Source organism: Coturnix japonica, chromosome 5 (assembly GCF_054131305.1).
Source record: "Coturnix japonica strain WE chromosome 5, WE-NBRP24, whole genome shotgun sequence".
Taxonomy (NCBI): Eukaryota; Metazoa; Chordata; class Aves; order Galliformes; family Phasianidae; genus Coturnix; species Coturnix japonica.
Genome location: NC_140667.1, coordinates 17,528,504 through 17,545,867, shown reverse-complemented (window position 1 = coordinate 17,545,867; position 17,364 = coordinate 17,528,504). Strand labels below are relative to the sequence as shown.

Below are 17,364 nucleotides of genomic sequence, written 5' to 3'. Positions count from 1 at the left end.
TATTAAAAAACAACAAACAAACAAACAAAAGGGCTGGAAGCAATTTCAGAACTCTTTCCCAGAGTCATTTTAATGCTCAAGCTGCTTACAAGTTAACTGAACTATTTCACTCTCTACACCAGAGAAACAATTTGAAAATCTTTTGTCCTTTTTGGATACTTAAAAATAAATATGAACGGACTTTGGTGTGTTATCTGGATGCCCTCTGTATACTTTTAGCGCATGTTGTTCACAAGGTAATAAAATGCCATCAAATGATAGCTGCAATTCTGTAATGTGAAAGAAAGTCATGCAGGGTAGCACAATCCTAGCCTACAACAAATGAGAACAAGCTCAAATACAGCAGCCATAGACACAGAAACAGAGGAAGAAAAACTGCTTACCTTCAGAAGATCTCCATTAAGCTGGAATCCTCGTTGCCAACCCTTAAACGAGGTTTGGAAAGGGATGGATCCTGGCTCTACTCCTTCCATTCTCTCAGTTGCATTGCATACATCTGTGCTCCCCTGGGTTGGCCCTGTCTTCCCACCAGACATTCAGTCACCAACTTAGTCTGTGACTTATCATTTTCACTACAAATGCTTACTTACAGTTAATAGTTTAATGGGAGAACAGTCTAAGAGGCCAGAATACTATACTGATTAAAGACCTGGTGTTCTAGTCTTACTCATTGAACTATGTTGAATTGCACTGAGCAGTTGTACAGTGGAAATAATACAAGTATAGTGTTGTACAGTTGAAATAATACAAGAATAATGTATAGTTGAAATAATACAAATATAGCTGGAATAGATAGCCAGAGGGTATCTAAGGAAAAGGACTCACCAACTCCGAGGCCTTCAGTCAAGAAAGGGTGCTTGCTGATGTTGAGGCTCACCAAAGAACTCCACCAAAGAACAGTCTCCAGAAAAAGATGCTACCTTAGTGGTGGTCAGCCCTTAAATGGGATCCGGGAGAGGTGGAGTCAAGCTCCACTCCTTCCAGTAGCACAGCTGAATTACCTTCACCTGTGCTCCCACAGCTGACTCATCACTTGCCTCAGATGGTTAATTAGAGATTCAGGCTGTGGTCAACTGTTTCCCTTACAGCAGTGTAATGGCTTTGAGTTCTACTTTGTCTTCTGTTAAATGCTAAAAACATCACTCCTGCTTCCACAATGACAGCACTATTTACTATGATAGTGGTCTGAAGAGTTGTCTATGTTTTGCAGGGCACACAAGTAAAATACTTTTTGTTTATCACAGAAGCATTGTGTGCTTGAAAATGCAGATACTCAATTCCAATATTATTTATGGAAGTGTAGCTGGAAAAGGGATTTGCCTGGCAGTTGTAAATCCTTAAACCATAAAGTCACAAACATAACTTCAGTTACATCAAAATGAGGAAAACTAAGAATAATTCTAAGCAATGCTCTGCTGTTAGTTGCTTTGGTACCTGAAGGAATTTACTGTGTCCATGGAATGGTGGATGGGGAGCTGACTGGTGAGTAGGTATCAAAGTCTAAAGTCCTTCTGTAAACATAGTCTGCAATCTGTGCTGTACAGGGAAAGCAGAATCAAGCTCTTTGACAGCCTTGAAAGCTCTACTTGATCACTATGACAAGAGTGGTTTGAAGCAAGTACTTCACAATGTGGTCAATATTTTTCCTACGTAGATGTACTACAAGTTTATTTTACATCTATAACTAAGTGACCAACAGCAGAAATTCATACGAATTCAATTCAAACAACTGTAAAACATATAGAATGTAAGGTGTTTTGTGTCTGACAGTATTCTTAGCCGTAAATACTGAGTATCATTTGATTTTTGAGAGTTGAGATCGAGAAGGCGAAGAGAAGAACTGGCCCATGACTTCCAATTAGCAGTAGTGAAAAAGATCTGTCCTGTTCAAGGCAAGAAATTTAGAAGTTAATTCAACAGAAATAAATTAATAAGTAAGTATGGCAAAATATTAATAAAGCCCACTCTGAAAAGAAAGACATATGTCTGAAATGAAATATGTTTAAATTTTCAAAATGCTGTAAAAGACTTTTGTTTTGTAAAACACTCTTCTTATAAAATGAATATGGCTTATAAACACAAACACATACATACAAACACATCTGCAAATGCATACTTCCCAAACCTGTAAGATGTCTGTTTGAAAGATGACATTTCTTTCAGTGACTTAAAGTTTCTTCAAGGCAGAAAACTATGGAAGATACAGTATAGCAGAACATCTGTCTTGTCATGTAGGCAGATATTAGGATTAAATTAACTAGAAATGAATAGAATGATATATGACAGGGTGCAGATGTCCCAGCCACAGTGTGATAATTTCATTGCAAAACTATGTAATGAATTCCATACATTACAGAAATACAAATATACTACTTTAGGTAATTGTGATGAAAAGGTATAATATGGAATGGATAAACAGATGGTGTACCCAAAGGCATTTTTCGTTTGCGATTGCTCTTTAGTCATTTTAAAATGACTTTATTTGGTTTACTGTAAGTCTATTATTACATCCTTTCTTTTTAATTTATTTTTTTTTCCTTGTAGCTCTTCTGAATCTGGATTTCATGAGGAGCATAAAAAACCATTCTGTACGTCTGCTTTCCAGATAGATTGGTTAGTTCCCATTTTCTTTTCTAAGCTGTACATTATTACTACTACATCTAAAGCCAACATTTCTGTGACTTCAGAACAAACTGGATTGATTCTAGAAGCTTTTTGGCTTTATGGATTTGCTAAATTGGCACATGCTGCATCTGTGCTACTAGAATTAACAGAACTGTTCAAATTTTACTGCAGATGATTGGCAAATTTTCCTTTATTATTTGCAAATGAGAATTATGATTAGTGTGTGAGTCAGTCATTTTTAATAGGTATATTAAAACATGATGATATGATATTTTATGATATAAATAGTGATTTGACCATCCTGAGAAAATATATAAAATGCCCTTTTATATCTGACAACAGATATTTTTAAATGATACAAATAGTTAAATGTACAACAGGACTTTCCATTATTATCCTCATTTGGACCGTGTAGTCAGTCCTTAACATCCTTTATGTTCAAAGATGAACTACAGGAAAACCAGTAACTAAGGTTCTACACATAGAAACATAATACCTATGTTCTGCACCCATATATGCCTATTCTTTTAAAGTATGTGTAAATAGTTGAGGCTGGACTGAGGCTCCTTTAAGAATGCAAATTTTAGTTGTGCTGGTAGCTGTAGATTTTTTAGATAATATCACATCAACCTACAAAGAAGAAGGGCTGCTCTAAAAGCAATGCCTTGTATTTTATTATGTTAGCCCACAATGTCAGAGGTGGATGTTGTTGGCTGTAGAGATCAAACCTACATTCCATTACATGTTGTTGCCTTGTGACAGATGACAGCAGAGGGGCAGCCTGGTAAAATGGTGTCTGACACAGAAGTGCTGATGAAGCAAAGGTGAATTCCTCTATTAGGAAAAATCACACCCATTGACATTCATCAACGCTTGCTGTATGTTTATGGAGACCAAATTCTGGATGTGAGCACTGGCAGTGGGTGGTGTGTCTCGGCAGTCACTGACAGTCTTCTCCACTGGTGGAGATTTTTACAAGCACTGCATGGTAGGCACTGTTGAAAATCTGCACCTACTGATGCTTACTACATTGAAAAATGTTTCATTGCTGAGAATTTGCTCTATAATGTAGTGTCATTGTGCTCATTGTATCTATAGTAGCTTTCAAGGAAATAAAAAGAAAGTGTTAATTTTGGAGCAACTAAAATGTTTTCAAATACAGAGATTAAAAAGAATGGAAAATGAACTTTATGCTGGACGTTAAGAAACACTTCTTTACAGAAAGGGTAGTTAAATGCTGGAATAGGCTCCCCAGGGAGGTGGTCGAGTCACCATCCTTGGAAGTGTTTAAGAGCCATTTAGATGTGGTGCTCAGAGATATGATTTAGCAGAGGGTTGTTAGAGTTAGGGTATTATGGTTAGGCTATAGTTGGACCTGATGATCTCAACTTCAGTTTAATTACCTGCAACAGATATCTATTGCCATGTATTCTCCAATGCCATAAACACAACCTCTTAATTACTATCTGTGTCTCTAATGCTATCCCTATTTTCTCAGAAAAGAATAATCTTTAGTAATAGAAACAAGCTTGAGAGTATTGTCTGATCTGATTAAATCTCTCAAGCACATCAGAGACTAAATACAGCAGTATTTTTGTTAGCACCAGTGCAAACGCATTGACACCCCTCACATTTCAGTCACTGCTGCAGTGGCTGATTTTATTGCTAGTTTTAATCATTTTAATTCAAGCGCTTTGATGAAGGTGCCAGTATCAAGTTTAAGTTCCAGTACATTAAAATGTTAATGCACTGGTTACTTAATTTTGACTTAGTATCTCCTTGTTTCAATTTCAATGTTGTGATTACTGTTTTCTATTTCTTAGACTTTCAAATTAAGTTAATCTATTTAGAAGCATATGTTTTTAAATATGGAGACAGCACAGTTCATTTTCTCATGATGAAAGGCATATTTTGGATAATCATTTTTTTCCAAACAGATGCCCAGTTTATCTCACTTAAATCAACTGTTTCTGACTGGACCAATTCCTGGATGAGTTAATTGAGCATGGCTAAACCTAAAATGCTGGCCTAATCAAGGAAATAGGAAGAGGTGATGACTATGAAGATTCTCAGCTTTCAGTAAAGGTGTTTAGTTGTTTACTTATATTCTCACAACAGAAGGAATGCAACAAATGCAGCCCACTGGAAATAATTCTGGATAATCTGACTACATTACTTTCAGTGAAATGGAGTCTGCTCACTTTACCCGAGTGAACCAACATCTCATGGAAACATGAAAGTAATATTTCATTCGTGTAATACAAAATAAGTGGCAGAAGGAAAGGCAGACTGAAAGGTGTCTGCCTTTAGTTTTCAATTATATTAGTAGTCCTCCATTACTGTATAAGCCTCAATGTCTACATTCTGCAGAAGAAATCAATCCTATTGGAATGCTGTTCATTCTTACCAGACAAATGCCCTGCTTTCTTTGCACATATCACATCTGTTCACTCATTCACTTCTCAGACGTAGAAATTTTGGTTTGGAGAATGATGATGTCTTGTTTGATTTTTTTATTTCCTCCTCCTATGGAGTCCTCTTTTGAGAAACGCATTTTAAAAGAAAATCAGATTCTAGGATATCTTAGCTGTAAAAGAGGGCAACGTTTTATTCTCAGTGCTTTGAATATACTCATCTGTCACTTTCTGTGATATAGTTCATAGGCAGACAGCTCATGGGACCCTGCATTGAAATCCATCATCATTGCAGTCTTTGTATATTAAAAAAATTGTAAGAGGGCCTCTGGAGCTGGTGCTTGGAGAAGACTTATTATGGGGCAGGAACTGTATTATTATATTTTGACTAATTATTAATTTTGTACATGTATTTAATTATGCCACTGTTGAGTTCTGCATTTGTATATATATATATATATACATATATACAAAGACTGCAATGATGATGAATTTATATATATATATATATATATATATAATAAATATATATATAAATATATATGCAAATATATATGCATACACACACACGTATATATACTCACACATATATATGCTTGAATAAAACAACCCACTTTCAATGTTGTTCCAAGGTTCTAAGCAGACTTGCACGGATTAGGCTTATAGCTCACATCTGGTTTGCTGAAGGAATTCCTGGAGAAGGAATCAGAAAAGAGCCATCATACAGAAGGACATAAAAGTTAATTTCAGGAGACAATGACCTGTTGGATCATATGAGGTTATCAACAAAACAAGTTAATGAAATCATATCCTGCATGGATCATAAAGAAGAATATGCTTATAAATATTAATTCATCTGAAAAGGGACAAAACACTTTTTCTAGTTTGTTATTGCTTGGAGATAGTGAAATATTTGAGACCTCTTCTGAAGCTAATGATAAAAATACTAATAAACTCAGAGATTTTGTTTTCAAATTTTACTTATTTCCTGTGTAACTACTTACTATCAATACTTACTGTCTTGATGTTAATGAAGATAAGCAAAGTGAATTTGCCACCAAGAAAAAAAGGAGCACAACTAGGCCTTAAGGTGAATTATTCCTGATCATAAATTAGACTGGTCATTCTGCTGTACATTAGCTGCTATTTCTATTGACTGCTGGTCTGTATGTCTTAAAGATCTGCAGCCTAATACTAGATTTGAATCTGCCTGTAGATAATTCATGAATGCATAAAAAAGGCATCAATAATCAGAAGCTACTGGTAGTGAATTCTTCATACAGCTGTACATGGTGCTGCTCTGCCTGTACATAGATAGCTGAGTCCTGATCCTATTTGAACATGTAAACACTGGCAAACGAGGGTGGGTAGGAGATCGTGTGGGCCAAAAAGAAGCATATATCTCAGTGGTTGCACTAAGTGATGATGCTCATAAATATTATCTCACTTTTATCTGTGTGAGGTGTTTACATTAACAAAGACCTAAGATGGGGCTATTGAGTACAACATTACTAATTGCAGGTAACCACAAAGTATTTTGCCACTCTGAAGGAAATGCAGCACAGTTAGTTACCACTTTTTTTCTTTTCTCCTGTCTCTCTTGCCCACACCAAATAGAAAGTCAAACACAGACACTGAACAGTTTTTGGGAATAGGGTTTAATATCTTTGTTGGTTATCTGTGACACAAGATCCGTTATTTAACAATGAGAGATAACTCACTGTAGGTCTAACTCTCTAGTAGGATTTGTGAGTGCAGAAGTAATGCTAAGAAGTGACACCAATTAATAGTTAATACGCTATTAAATCTGTGGACACATGCTTCACCTTTCTCAGTAATACAGCAAGGCAAATTTTCTTCTCAATTACTGTATTACAGCAAATTCTACAGTCATGCTGTGTGTCATTTTGGCAAAATGATAGTAGTAGTGTATGGATGTTTAAACTTTATTTTTGCATACCTGATTTATTTATGCAAGTGAGCTATCTTTCATGAATTTTAATCTAAAGACTGGGTTTACAAAATACCAGTGCATCTGCAATCACCAATAAGGCTGTAAAAATGCTCTGAAAAGAGCTAATGTCGAATATTTGTAAGCTCTGTTGAGTTTGTGTCTCATCTGAGGCATTGTTGCATAAAATGCATTTCATGTTTTGAAAAAAAAGTTATGACTACAGTCTTTATCTTTAATGCATACTGAGGGACTATGGGGAATGTTTTGATTTCCAAGTTTTCTGATAGGAACAGTGCACTAGTGTAAGTGGTGAAATATACAGCTGTGTCTTTATTCATTTATTTAGTGCGTGCGACTCTGAAAAAGAAAAGATGTATCCTGTGAAAACATTGCTCATATGTAGAGCTAATCGTAAATGAAACTTAAATAATTTATATGTAAAATTACTTTTGTCTAATAATATAGTAGTTCTGTTGGATATAAGGCAGCTATTCTGGAAACTGAAGTAATTATGGTGAAGAAAAAGAATGAAGCAGAGCAGTGATTGCATTCTGAGCTTTGCAGGAGACAGATTTGGAATGTGTCACTGTACATCAGTATGTGTGTTTATCTTTTGTTAAGTACACAAACTGACTGAGACAGAAGAAACCTTTGGGTGAGCCATTAGATAATTAGGCCTGATCTGTGTTGGTGCTATCAAAGTATCTTTCAGCTCATTTTAGGCAGACTTTGATGAGGAACTGAAGATCACTGTCTGAGCTGTGTTTATAAAGTACTATCCACGTTGTGTGTTTGGTGAAAGGCCTAACCATACTTCTGGACACTTCAAAACAGTAATTGTTAGAGAGAATGGGAAACCACTCTATGGTGGGTAATTAATAAAATACTATTGTAGCAACTTCAGTGCTACTCAAGTTAACTTTCCAAAGAGACAAACTGAAATTGCTCTGGTCTTTGTTAAAAAGACAAAAACACTGTACAAAAACTGTTTGCATTTTCTTTTCCTTTTGTGATGAATTATATTAAGGGAAGGTAGGAAAAAGATCCTGGCATAGTGAAAACCAAGTACTGTACTGAAGTACATGAACAAATCAGTGAGGACAAACATTCCGTTTGTATTCTAAGTGTATTCTAAAATATTTCCTGTAATATTGACATGAGGTTCCTTTTTTTTTTTTTTTTCCACCTCCTCCACCAAAGTTATGTAAAATCATGTAACCTGTTGCACATGACTGGCTTCTACCCTTGGGCTAACTCACACACTCTCTCTTTGAACATTATTCAAGTTACATTCCCTAGAATGTGCATAACTTGTAGACAAGTTGAGACAGAGGCTGTTCTGGCTTTGGCTAGGTGATAGGTGTGCACACGTGTGCATATGTAAATATATACACATACACATATAAAATGGTGCAAATATCAGTGATGGAAGGAGCAATAAGAAACTTTCTAATAAGGGAAAGTATCCCAAAACCATGCCTTAATGCAGACTTCAGTCCACAGATCACTGCAAACCACCAAGCATGAAAATATAAGATGGTGATTTGATACATACCCCGTTTTTCTGGCGAAACACCAATTTGTGACAGAGCACCAGAAAATGAGGAACCAATTTAAATATACCATTATTTTTTTTAATAGAATAACAGCAGTTCTAAAGGCAAGTTATTTTTTCTACTGTGAACCACAGAATCAAGTTTAGAAATTATTCTGATAGCCATAGTTTCAATACTAATAACTTGAATGAACATCAGCTTTTGTAAACTGAATGTAAACTGAGTCTGAAAGAAGGGATTATAAACTCTAGATCATGTCTAGTTAATCTTATGTTACTATCATCATCCTTCATTAAGCTAACAACGTGTAATACACACGGGCACTAAACATACATACTCTCACATCAGATAACTGTAACACTGCAGATATAATAATGATATTTCGAATGAAAAATACTGTAATTTTTATCTAAATACCTACGTGGGCATGTGTATAAACATACATATATCTGTATGCCTGTTGGCAGACTCACAGACCCCTGCTGGGGAACACACTCTTACAGCAATAATTAAGTATAAATATTCTGTAACCTTTGCTACAGGAAATTTTACTTTGTTCAATAATATTAATTTTTAAACATTCATACAGAACTTCACACTAGCAGCAAATACTCAAAGCTGTCAACATCATCAGTGACTGAGAGCCTCAAGAAACACCTCCACAACTGTCTTCATGTTTACTTACCTCCATTATAAGAGTCTTTGCTCGTGAAAGCGCTACTGAGGTACTGACCCACCTTAAAGAGGTCTGCTCAGCTATGATCTTTGGATAGGAATACAAAGAGATGCTGTAACGCATTTCTGTAAAAAGAAAGAAAATATTTTGGCTTGTACTTTGAAAAATCCCAACACCTTTTGGCCATACTGCAGACTAATATAAATAAATAAATACCAGAAAAGATTTTGTGTTTGGATGATTGCCTTCATAGGGATTTGGTTTGCTTTCTCTCCATGTTTCCTGCTTACAAAGGAGGAGAAAACACCAGCAGTCCAGAAGCGGCAGCAGCTGCAGCAACAAAAAGGTCATGAAAAGTAAGTGCTATGCAAATAAAGGAAATAAAACAAACAGATCATTTAAAGCATAAAAGAAATAGAAGAACGTCTGCAAATCAACATGCTTGGAAAGAAAATGAAAATAAAGGGCAGTTTGAAACAAATCAAAGTGTCATCAAAATAGAAAAGAAAAAGGGCAAAGCCATAAAGAACTAATAAAATGAACAGTAATTGAAAGAAACTGCAAATAAAAACAAAATGGACCTAACAAAAGTAACAGGTGGAAGATACTTTTTCTGTTTGCCTAAAAGAATGCATTAGGTTTATTTAACTTTATACAAAAGAGTAAATGAAAGCAGAAGCTTTCGTGTTTCCTCCAGAGATGCGAATGGTGTTGGACCACCAGCCTCACCTGATGAAGCTGTAACAAGAATGGAACAACCCATTTCAAATTTTTATTTAAATTCATTTGAATTTTCAGGCAGTCCAAATTCAGAGCTGATGCCGATCCAACGCTTCCATTTGTCTCGCAGGCTGCAAAATGAAAAAGAAACACAGCAATTCTTCTCATCCTTTCCCACAAGTTCCAAAGTATTTTTCACACTTGAGAACCAACTAAATCTTTGCACATGCGTTTTGTGAGGGGAAATCAGACCATAAGCCTGGACACAAAAGGCAGCTCAGGGCTGCTGGGGGCTTAGGGAGCTGGGCTTAGCTCATTGGCCTCTAGTAAGCCTGCAGGGAACAGGAGGGATGCAGGGTTCTGTGGGTCAGTCCCCAGGACTCTTAGGTAGCTATGAAGAGGGCAGGGCTGCAGGAAAAGAATCAGCTAATGAACAATGGAATAGGGAACATTTCACTTGTAACTGAGCCACCAGCTCCCAAAGGACGTACTCACCAAATGAATGTGGTATATCTGTTTTATTAGTTATGACAAGTGAATGACGAAGAAACAATTGTGGCCAAAATTTGCAAAACAACCTTAAATTAATAACAGCCCAAAGACAGAGCTGTGGCTGAGTGATACACAGGCAGAGGAGAAGGGCTATTAGTATGATGTATCACTTTGCAACGGCTTGAATCAAATGGCAACTTTCACAAAAATTGTGGTGTTGAGTTTGAAGTGCTGTCAGCAGCCATGTGAGCAGCAGCGTGCTGCCTGCCTGGGGCTCCTAGCTGCTGTGCCTGGGGCTGCAGGGCCATGCAATGCTGCAGTGCTGCATTCTGCACCAGGCGTTTGCTACCAGCATGAAGTGCCTGTGCAACACCTGCATTCCAAACTCAACATGCCCAATAACCATATCATATTAGCATGAAAGACTCGTGGAAAGCAGGCTCACACCTACAGTTACCAGATAGTGCAGATCCGGAGATATTTTCTCCTTTATCTCTTTAACAGAAATGGAATACTACATGTAGCTGAACACAACACGTTCATGAAGCCTACTAGAAATCTAACACCCTGCTTAAGCTGTTTTTCTTTTTTTTTTTCCTCCTCCTTTTATACGTATATTTGTTGTTAAACGGCCTCTAAACCCACGCTGTGCAGTAATTTATCCAAATATTCACAGGCAACTCTGCACTCAGTATATATAATTTTATTGTTTTGACTTAAAAGTCACAAGACTGAAATAAAAATGCACGGGTGGCACTTTGCCATACTGCCCCTAGAGAACAAGAGGCTGTCAGCCTGAGCTCCGTGCCAACAGGTTGCTGTGTACTAGACTAAACTGAACAGCAATAAGTCTACACAGCCGAGCTTTGCTGAAAGATGTGATCACACCTCCTAATGTGACTCCATGGCTCTGTTACTTACAGCTAAATTACATTATTATGACTTCATTGTTGAATCCCAATTCTCCTAATTATAGCCTAGAGATCTATTATTTGATTTTGTAACACCAAGTGCTTCTTTTCTAAATCATGTAATCTCTTGTAGCTTATTAATGTCAGGTTTGTGCACACGCAGGGACTTGGTTGTTTGCCAGGCAGAATCAAATTTTCAAATTTTCACTGTGTTATGTTGCAGGGGTTTGCTTGTTACAACCTAATTATATTGGCACTGAAAGCAAATTTATATTATAAAGCACTTTAACTCTTTCACTGAAACATATTTGCATATGTAAGTGTCTCGCCATTGGTCTATTAGCTTTTTCATTGGGAAATTTTTATGAGATTGTGTGGAAAAGAATAATAATTCTGAAACCATTAACTATTCATTTTCCTTTGAAAATGGGAACGCGTTGTTTTAAAGTGATGTTCGTTGTAATAAATCCAGGAGTTAAATGCAAGTAGGTGCCACACATGGAACTGCCTTTAAGCCTCCTAATGACAAAACTGGAAAATATAAATTTATTGTTTTATTAAATGACATCAATTTTAAAATACCATTGGAAATCGAGACTCTGTTTCCCCAGTATAAAAACTGTCTGGCAGGTGGTTTTGGTTTTATTTACATAATTCCCAATAATGTCAAGTATATTTGGTTACAAGTAGAGTATTTTATAGTATGAGCAGGATTTATAGCTTTAAATTCCCAGTTCTATGAATGTCATTACCTTCTGCTGAAATCAATGGAAGCTGAAGGGACTCACGATCTTGCAGACTGCGAGGGAGCAAGAGTGAAATAAGAGACTACAACTTTCAACAACTGCATTCTCTCCTTGATGTATGAGAGTTGGGGCCACAAGTGTTTTAATGCTCCCTTAAAACTACCTGTTGTCCAGTGAATGCAGTGTCAGGGCAACATAGGCCATATCCTGCTCTACCCTCCTTTCTCTGGTGTTGCTGTAAGTGGCTCCTGAGGGGACTCAATCTAAACCATCCTGCTGTCCTGCCTGCTTCCAGCCAACAGCCTTCCATTTCTGTTGCACCAATTGAAAAAGAGTGAGACTGACAGGTAAGTTCACACAAGCGGTGGTTTGGTGACTTTTTTCCTCATTTGCACAACCTCTCCACAACAATTTTACATAAATCAATGGTTTGGATTTATTTGGTCTACAGTCAGTCCAGTGCAAGAGAAAAGGCACTCTCCAGCTGGAGCAGATGGAGAGAGGGGAGAGCTGGGCTGTCACTCTCAGCAAGAGCCTGCAGCTACACTGGATTGGGTCTAACATGAAATTATACCTGAAATTCCATTCTAATTGCCTGCCTCCTCCAGCAGCTAAGACAAATAAGAAGTAACTAGCCTATGACGTGCAGCTTCCCTTCCCTGTTTCTGATACTCCGAGGAGAGAAAAGGAATCAATGTTCAGGCAGTTTTTTGATCCCGTGTTGCAGTGAAATTTCCACCGTACAGAACAAAATGTTCCATAGAGGATAATACTGTTCAGTGTATGATTTCTTTTTCTCTGCCATCAGGCGAGCGAGAGAGAGGATCAGCGCTTAGAGACAAGCCCTGGGACGAAGTGAAAGAGTTTGTCATTCTGTATATATTTATAATGGGCTTAGCAGAAGAGGGCATAGTCTTTGGGGCTGTAGAGAGACAGATATTTATTTACATACTAATATGAATATAGAATCATAATGGATAAAACGTGTGGACACTGTTGCCACTAGAAGTTAATGGACTGCAAGATTTACCCCCAAGAGAAGAGCCTGCCCCTGCTGGCCTGTCTGAGGTCTTGGACATTTAGTACACAGCATGCAACAGAACTCTTCCCATTGATTCAGCAGACTCTGTCTAGATTGTTGGTAGCTGTGGTATCCTAGATATTATCCTTTGACGACACTCAGTAAGCACTGACTAAGGTATGTGAAACAGAGATCATGAGATCAATAAATAGTTCACAAGTGCCGTATTACTGCTTTATTCCTCCTTTGTGGGATGAATCCCACCCTCCTTCTTTTTATTCTTTCTGGATGAACATCAAAAAGTACTGATCCAGTATGCTGAAAACTTTGCTAGTAGGCTCATCATCCTGCCATTTAAAGATGATTCCTCTCTTTAGTTCTGTGCTCCTTGTGAAATTTTCCATATATTTATCTAGTCCATGGTCACCAGACCAAATAGCAGTTGACATCTGTTTATGCAGTTAGCGTTCCTTACTGAATCAAACCCAATGTCAGTTCTACTCAGTGAATAATAAAGTATAGCTTTCAATGCCTATTAAAAACACCACATTGGTGGGCTTCCCTGCTGAAGAAATGTGTAAACTACAGCCAGATTTAATGGGTTGGTTTACACATGGATCACCTTGAAGTGCATACGAGTACTTTTAATATTTGCAAGGATTATCATCTCCACTCAAAGTAAGCATCTGGGAGGAGTGATACAGTAACTTTTTCTATTCAGAAAAGTTTTTTTCCCTTATATTTTTTCATTCTTCAAAAACATCCAGGATCACTAGCACAACTGGCATCCACCAAGTGAACAATAGGAATGAAAAGAGACTTCCATGAGAATATAAAATACCAAAGGGAAACCAGTTATCAAGATACAGTAGAACAAATGTGCATTACATGTATTAAACAGCAAATGTTAAATTGACTACAGTTGCAGGAATCCTAAACTCCTAGAACTGACACATTTGAAATCCAGGCATCTTATTAAGGTACATCTGAACTTGCTAAAACAAGAAAAGCTTTGCAATTCTAATTGCAATAATATAGAAATAGAAGTTTCTCAGATGCATATGAACAGCACCGTATTACTAAGCAACACAAGCACTGTAAAACTTGAAAGAACATCTCTTGTTTCTTTCATGACATAACTATGAGAGATTTGACCAAGCAAAACCACAGTTCTTGATAAAGAATGATGAAAAACAACTCAATCGCAAACTATCCTTCCATAAAACTCTTTGGTAAGAAATACTCATCTGTGGCCACTTAATGCAATTGCAGTAAATCGTGGACCACATGTGGATATATCATAGGGTACCTCTTACTGTCTTGCTGAAACACCAATAGTCTTTTTGTAGCTGTCCCATAAGGGAACAATGTTTCAACCCAAACTAATTTCCATAGCTTCGATTATCCTTGGGGTAGATTCATGGGATTGTGATCAAATAAAGAATTGTGGTATTTCATGATTCAATCATTATGAAGCAACCATCTTTGACCAGTTTCTCATCTTAATACACTCACACTGTGATTGCGGATTTTGAAATAAATTCAGTGAAGCTACTGGAGAAAGTGCCACTAACATTTGGAATTTCATATGAATTCAACTGGGTGCATACTCATCAGTTTTCTTATCCTACAGATATTAATGAGCTTTGCTGCTTTTTTTTTTTTTCTTTTTTTTTTTTTTTCCCCCAGTGAAGTTAATGGAGTTGGATCATATGTATAGATATAATTGTGCAAAGCAAAGTATATATATATATTTTTATGAGGTGTGTCCGTGTCCTAGGCTAAGCACATGCACAAGATACATTTACTTTTCAGAAGCAGCATAGGTAGAGGTTACAGCTTGCTGATTAAACCACAGATGTTTGACAAACCTTGGAATAAAACTAAGATCTCCTAAGCCCTGGAGCTGTGGTTTCATTGTTGCCCTTCTTAACATTTATAAATATGTATTGCATTTCTGTCCATTAATGTTATGTCTCAAAACTGTGCTATTTCAGCTGGATTTAATGCATGCGCGTTCATGTATTTTTTTTTCTGGGGAACATATTTAAAACATAATCAATTATTAAAAAGGGGGTTGTATGTGCATGTGAAGAAACTGAACGAAAAGGACATCCACACAAAACCAATTTTTCTTGGCTGTGTGACTCATTAATGAACCTTACTCAGTACTGCTATTGTGCTGAGTGCCTCATAATGAAATATACAGGGTTAATAGCTGCAGTGCAATGGGCTTAAGTAAAACCACAGCAGGTGTGTGCCTTAACGAGGTGTTAATAAGGAGGCAGGTGCATGTAAATACGGAGTAGGAGGGCACAGGAATGGCCAGGAGAGAGGGCAGAAAAGCACCATCATGAAGTACTCCAACAGCAGTTACAGAGTCATTTAAGTGCTGAATGTGCTGTGGTCTTTGATACTGACATGTTAGATCTGAAAGACTTCATCTATTATAAAACATTCTGTGCTAGTTCTTGTTCAGTAGAGGAGGTTGGCTCTCGTTTCTTTATGTATTGAAGTAAGGGAGTTATCCTAAAAATTAGCACAGTTTATCTGAGTTTATCTGAGTTTTCCCCAGATAAAAGCAATTCCTAAGTCAGTTCACATGGGTTGGACACACAGGGATGCACGAGAAGGCCACAGCTCCAGTTGTGTAGTGTATAAAACATTTCTATGAAGTTTATTGCAGAAAACAGCAAAAAAAATCCACTCAAATATTGACAGCCAAGTGCCTTAAACTCTTGAATGAACAAGCAGTCTACCTCAACTATCAGTGCCAGAAAGATGCAGTCCTTCTCAGACAAATCAATGTCTTAAAGTAGAAAGCGATTCACCTGTTCTCAAACAAGAAACAGCATATTTTGGGGTGCGTAACAGATGACCACATAGGAAACAATTGTTAGCCATACCAACACAGTCCCAGAAATGGGGACTGTGCAGGACAAGCTCTAGAAAAGCACTTTCCTATCCTTCCCTCCTCTGGAAAATCAGACTGTTAGTATTTTATGCTAGAACTGTCTGTGAACACTTTCATTCCGACCCTGGAGCACCAATCTCTCACAGTTTTGTTTTTACTATATCCTTCCTTTGGTTTTGCAAACTATAATAAGCAAAAGCGTTGTTGTTGTGGGTATCATCACTCGCACACGTTAGCAACTATAGCTGAAAGAAGAATAATTCACACATCAAAAATTTTCCTGGCCAGCACTGCCACAAATACCACTTTTATTTTTTCTCCTGGGTAACATCTTATGGTGGAACCTCCTAGTAAAAACTTTCTCTCTCTTATTTTTTTTAAACCTTGTAGTGAGCAGCCTCCTTTTCCGCAGTACAACAGAAATAACGGTCCCAATATGTATGCTTCCAAGATGCTGTGAAATGATATCCTGTTACCTATTCTATACTGTGGTACATACTAACCATCTTTTAGTCAAACCAGAGATTTGTTCGGAAGATGATGCATGAAGAACAAAATCCTTAGTGAAATAAATGTTTTTATTAGCACTTCTCTCTTATTACTGTTTATATTTCTGACAGATTCATCTTCTTAGTTGTGAAACCAGGAGTATATGTTAAGTTGGCTCCAAATGTCACCCTCAGGGTATTTCTTTAGGCACCTGACATGAGCACCATTAGCTCAGATTACTCAATTACCTGCTGGCATTCTGAAGGTGCCTAAAGAAATAACATGAATACACTGGTGGAATTTGCATTAATGGGTAGTAAAAAATAATATATATATATACCTGAATTCTTTGACCTCTCTGTGGTTTGTGTTAAAATGAGCAAACTAGGATCTCTTATGTTAGAACAGCTGCATGCTTTTTAAAAGGCTCCTAGAAGTTATTTACTTTTAGAAATGTCATTATTTATAACTTTTCATAGTAGAAAATTAAAGGAATTTCTATTAAATTAGACTGCAAAGAAAAAAAGAATTAAACTGAAGAAGCAGAAAGTTTAAAGACAGCTTGAATCTTATGGGGAATAGCAAGGAAAAAAAATGAAGATGCTAACCTCTGAGGGTTCTTGTTATTTTGTATGATAATGTTTAATGATTTTTCTTTCTTTCTTTAAGGGAAGCTGACAAACACTTTGAACAACTTATCACAACACTATGTGCCATAAATGTGATGCAGTGTTTCATAAATTTGATCAAGTAATTCCAAAACAACTGTTGACTTTCAGAGGCATGCAGCATCCCTGCAAGTAGGATATTTACTGTAAGTGCAGATGATTGATGAGATTCTCAGCT

At 36.9% G+C, this 17,364-nt stretch overlaps 2 long non-coding RNA genes across 17 annotated transcripts in view; one reads left to right on the top strand and one right to left on the bottom strand.

The window, feature by feature from the left end:
* LOC107314642 (uncharacterized) overlaps positions 1 to 17,364 on the bottom strand; it is a 295,770-nt gene that overhangs the window by 26,641 nt on the left and 251,765 nt on the right. For 6 of the 14 annotated variants that reach the window (XR_014946465.1, XR_014946466.1, XR_014946462.1 and 3 more), the window contains exons 6-9: positions 9,955 to 10,076; positions 9,442 to 9,555; positions 9,235 to 9,350; positions 384 to 5,732 (exon numbers count right to left, since the gene is read on the bottom strand). This is a non-coding gene — a long non-coding RNA (uncharacterized LOC107314642). The remainder of the gene's footprint in view (positions 1 to 383; positions 5,733 to 9,234; positions 9,351 to 9,441; positions 9,556 to 9,954; positions 10,077 to 17,364) is intronic. The other 8 variants (XR_014946469.1, XR_014946472.1, XR_014946470.1 and 5 more) reach the window with 5 other exon arrangements.
* Positions 1 to 17,364, top strand: part of LOC107314643 (uncharacterized) — a 108,896-nt gene that overhangs the window by 90,488 nt on the left and 1,044 nt on the right. For 2 of the 3 annotated variants that reach the window (XR_014946459.1, XR_014946460.1), the window contains one exon: positions 2,545 to 17,332. This is a non-coding gene — a long non-coding RNA (uncharacterized LOC107314643). Of the gene's footprint in view, positions 1 to 2,544; positions 17,333 to 17,364 lie in introns of those variants that run through there. The other variant, XR_014946458.1, reaches the window with a different exon arrangement.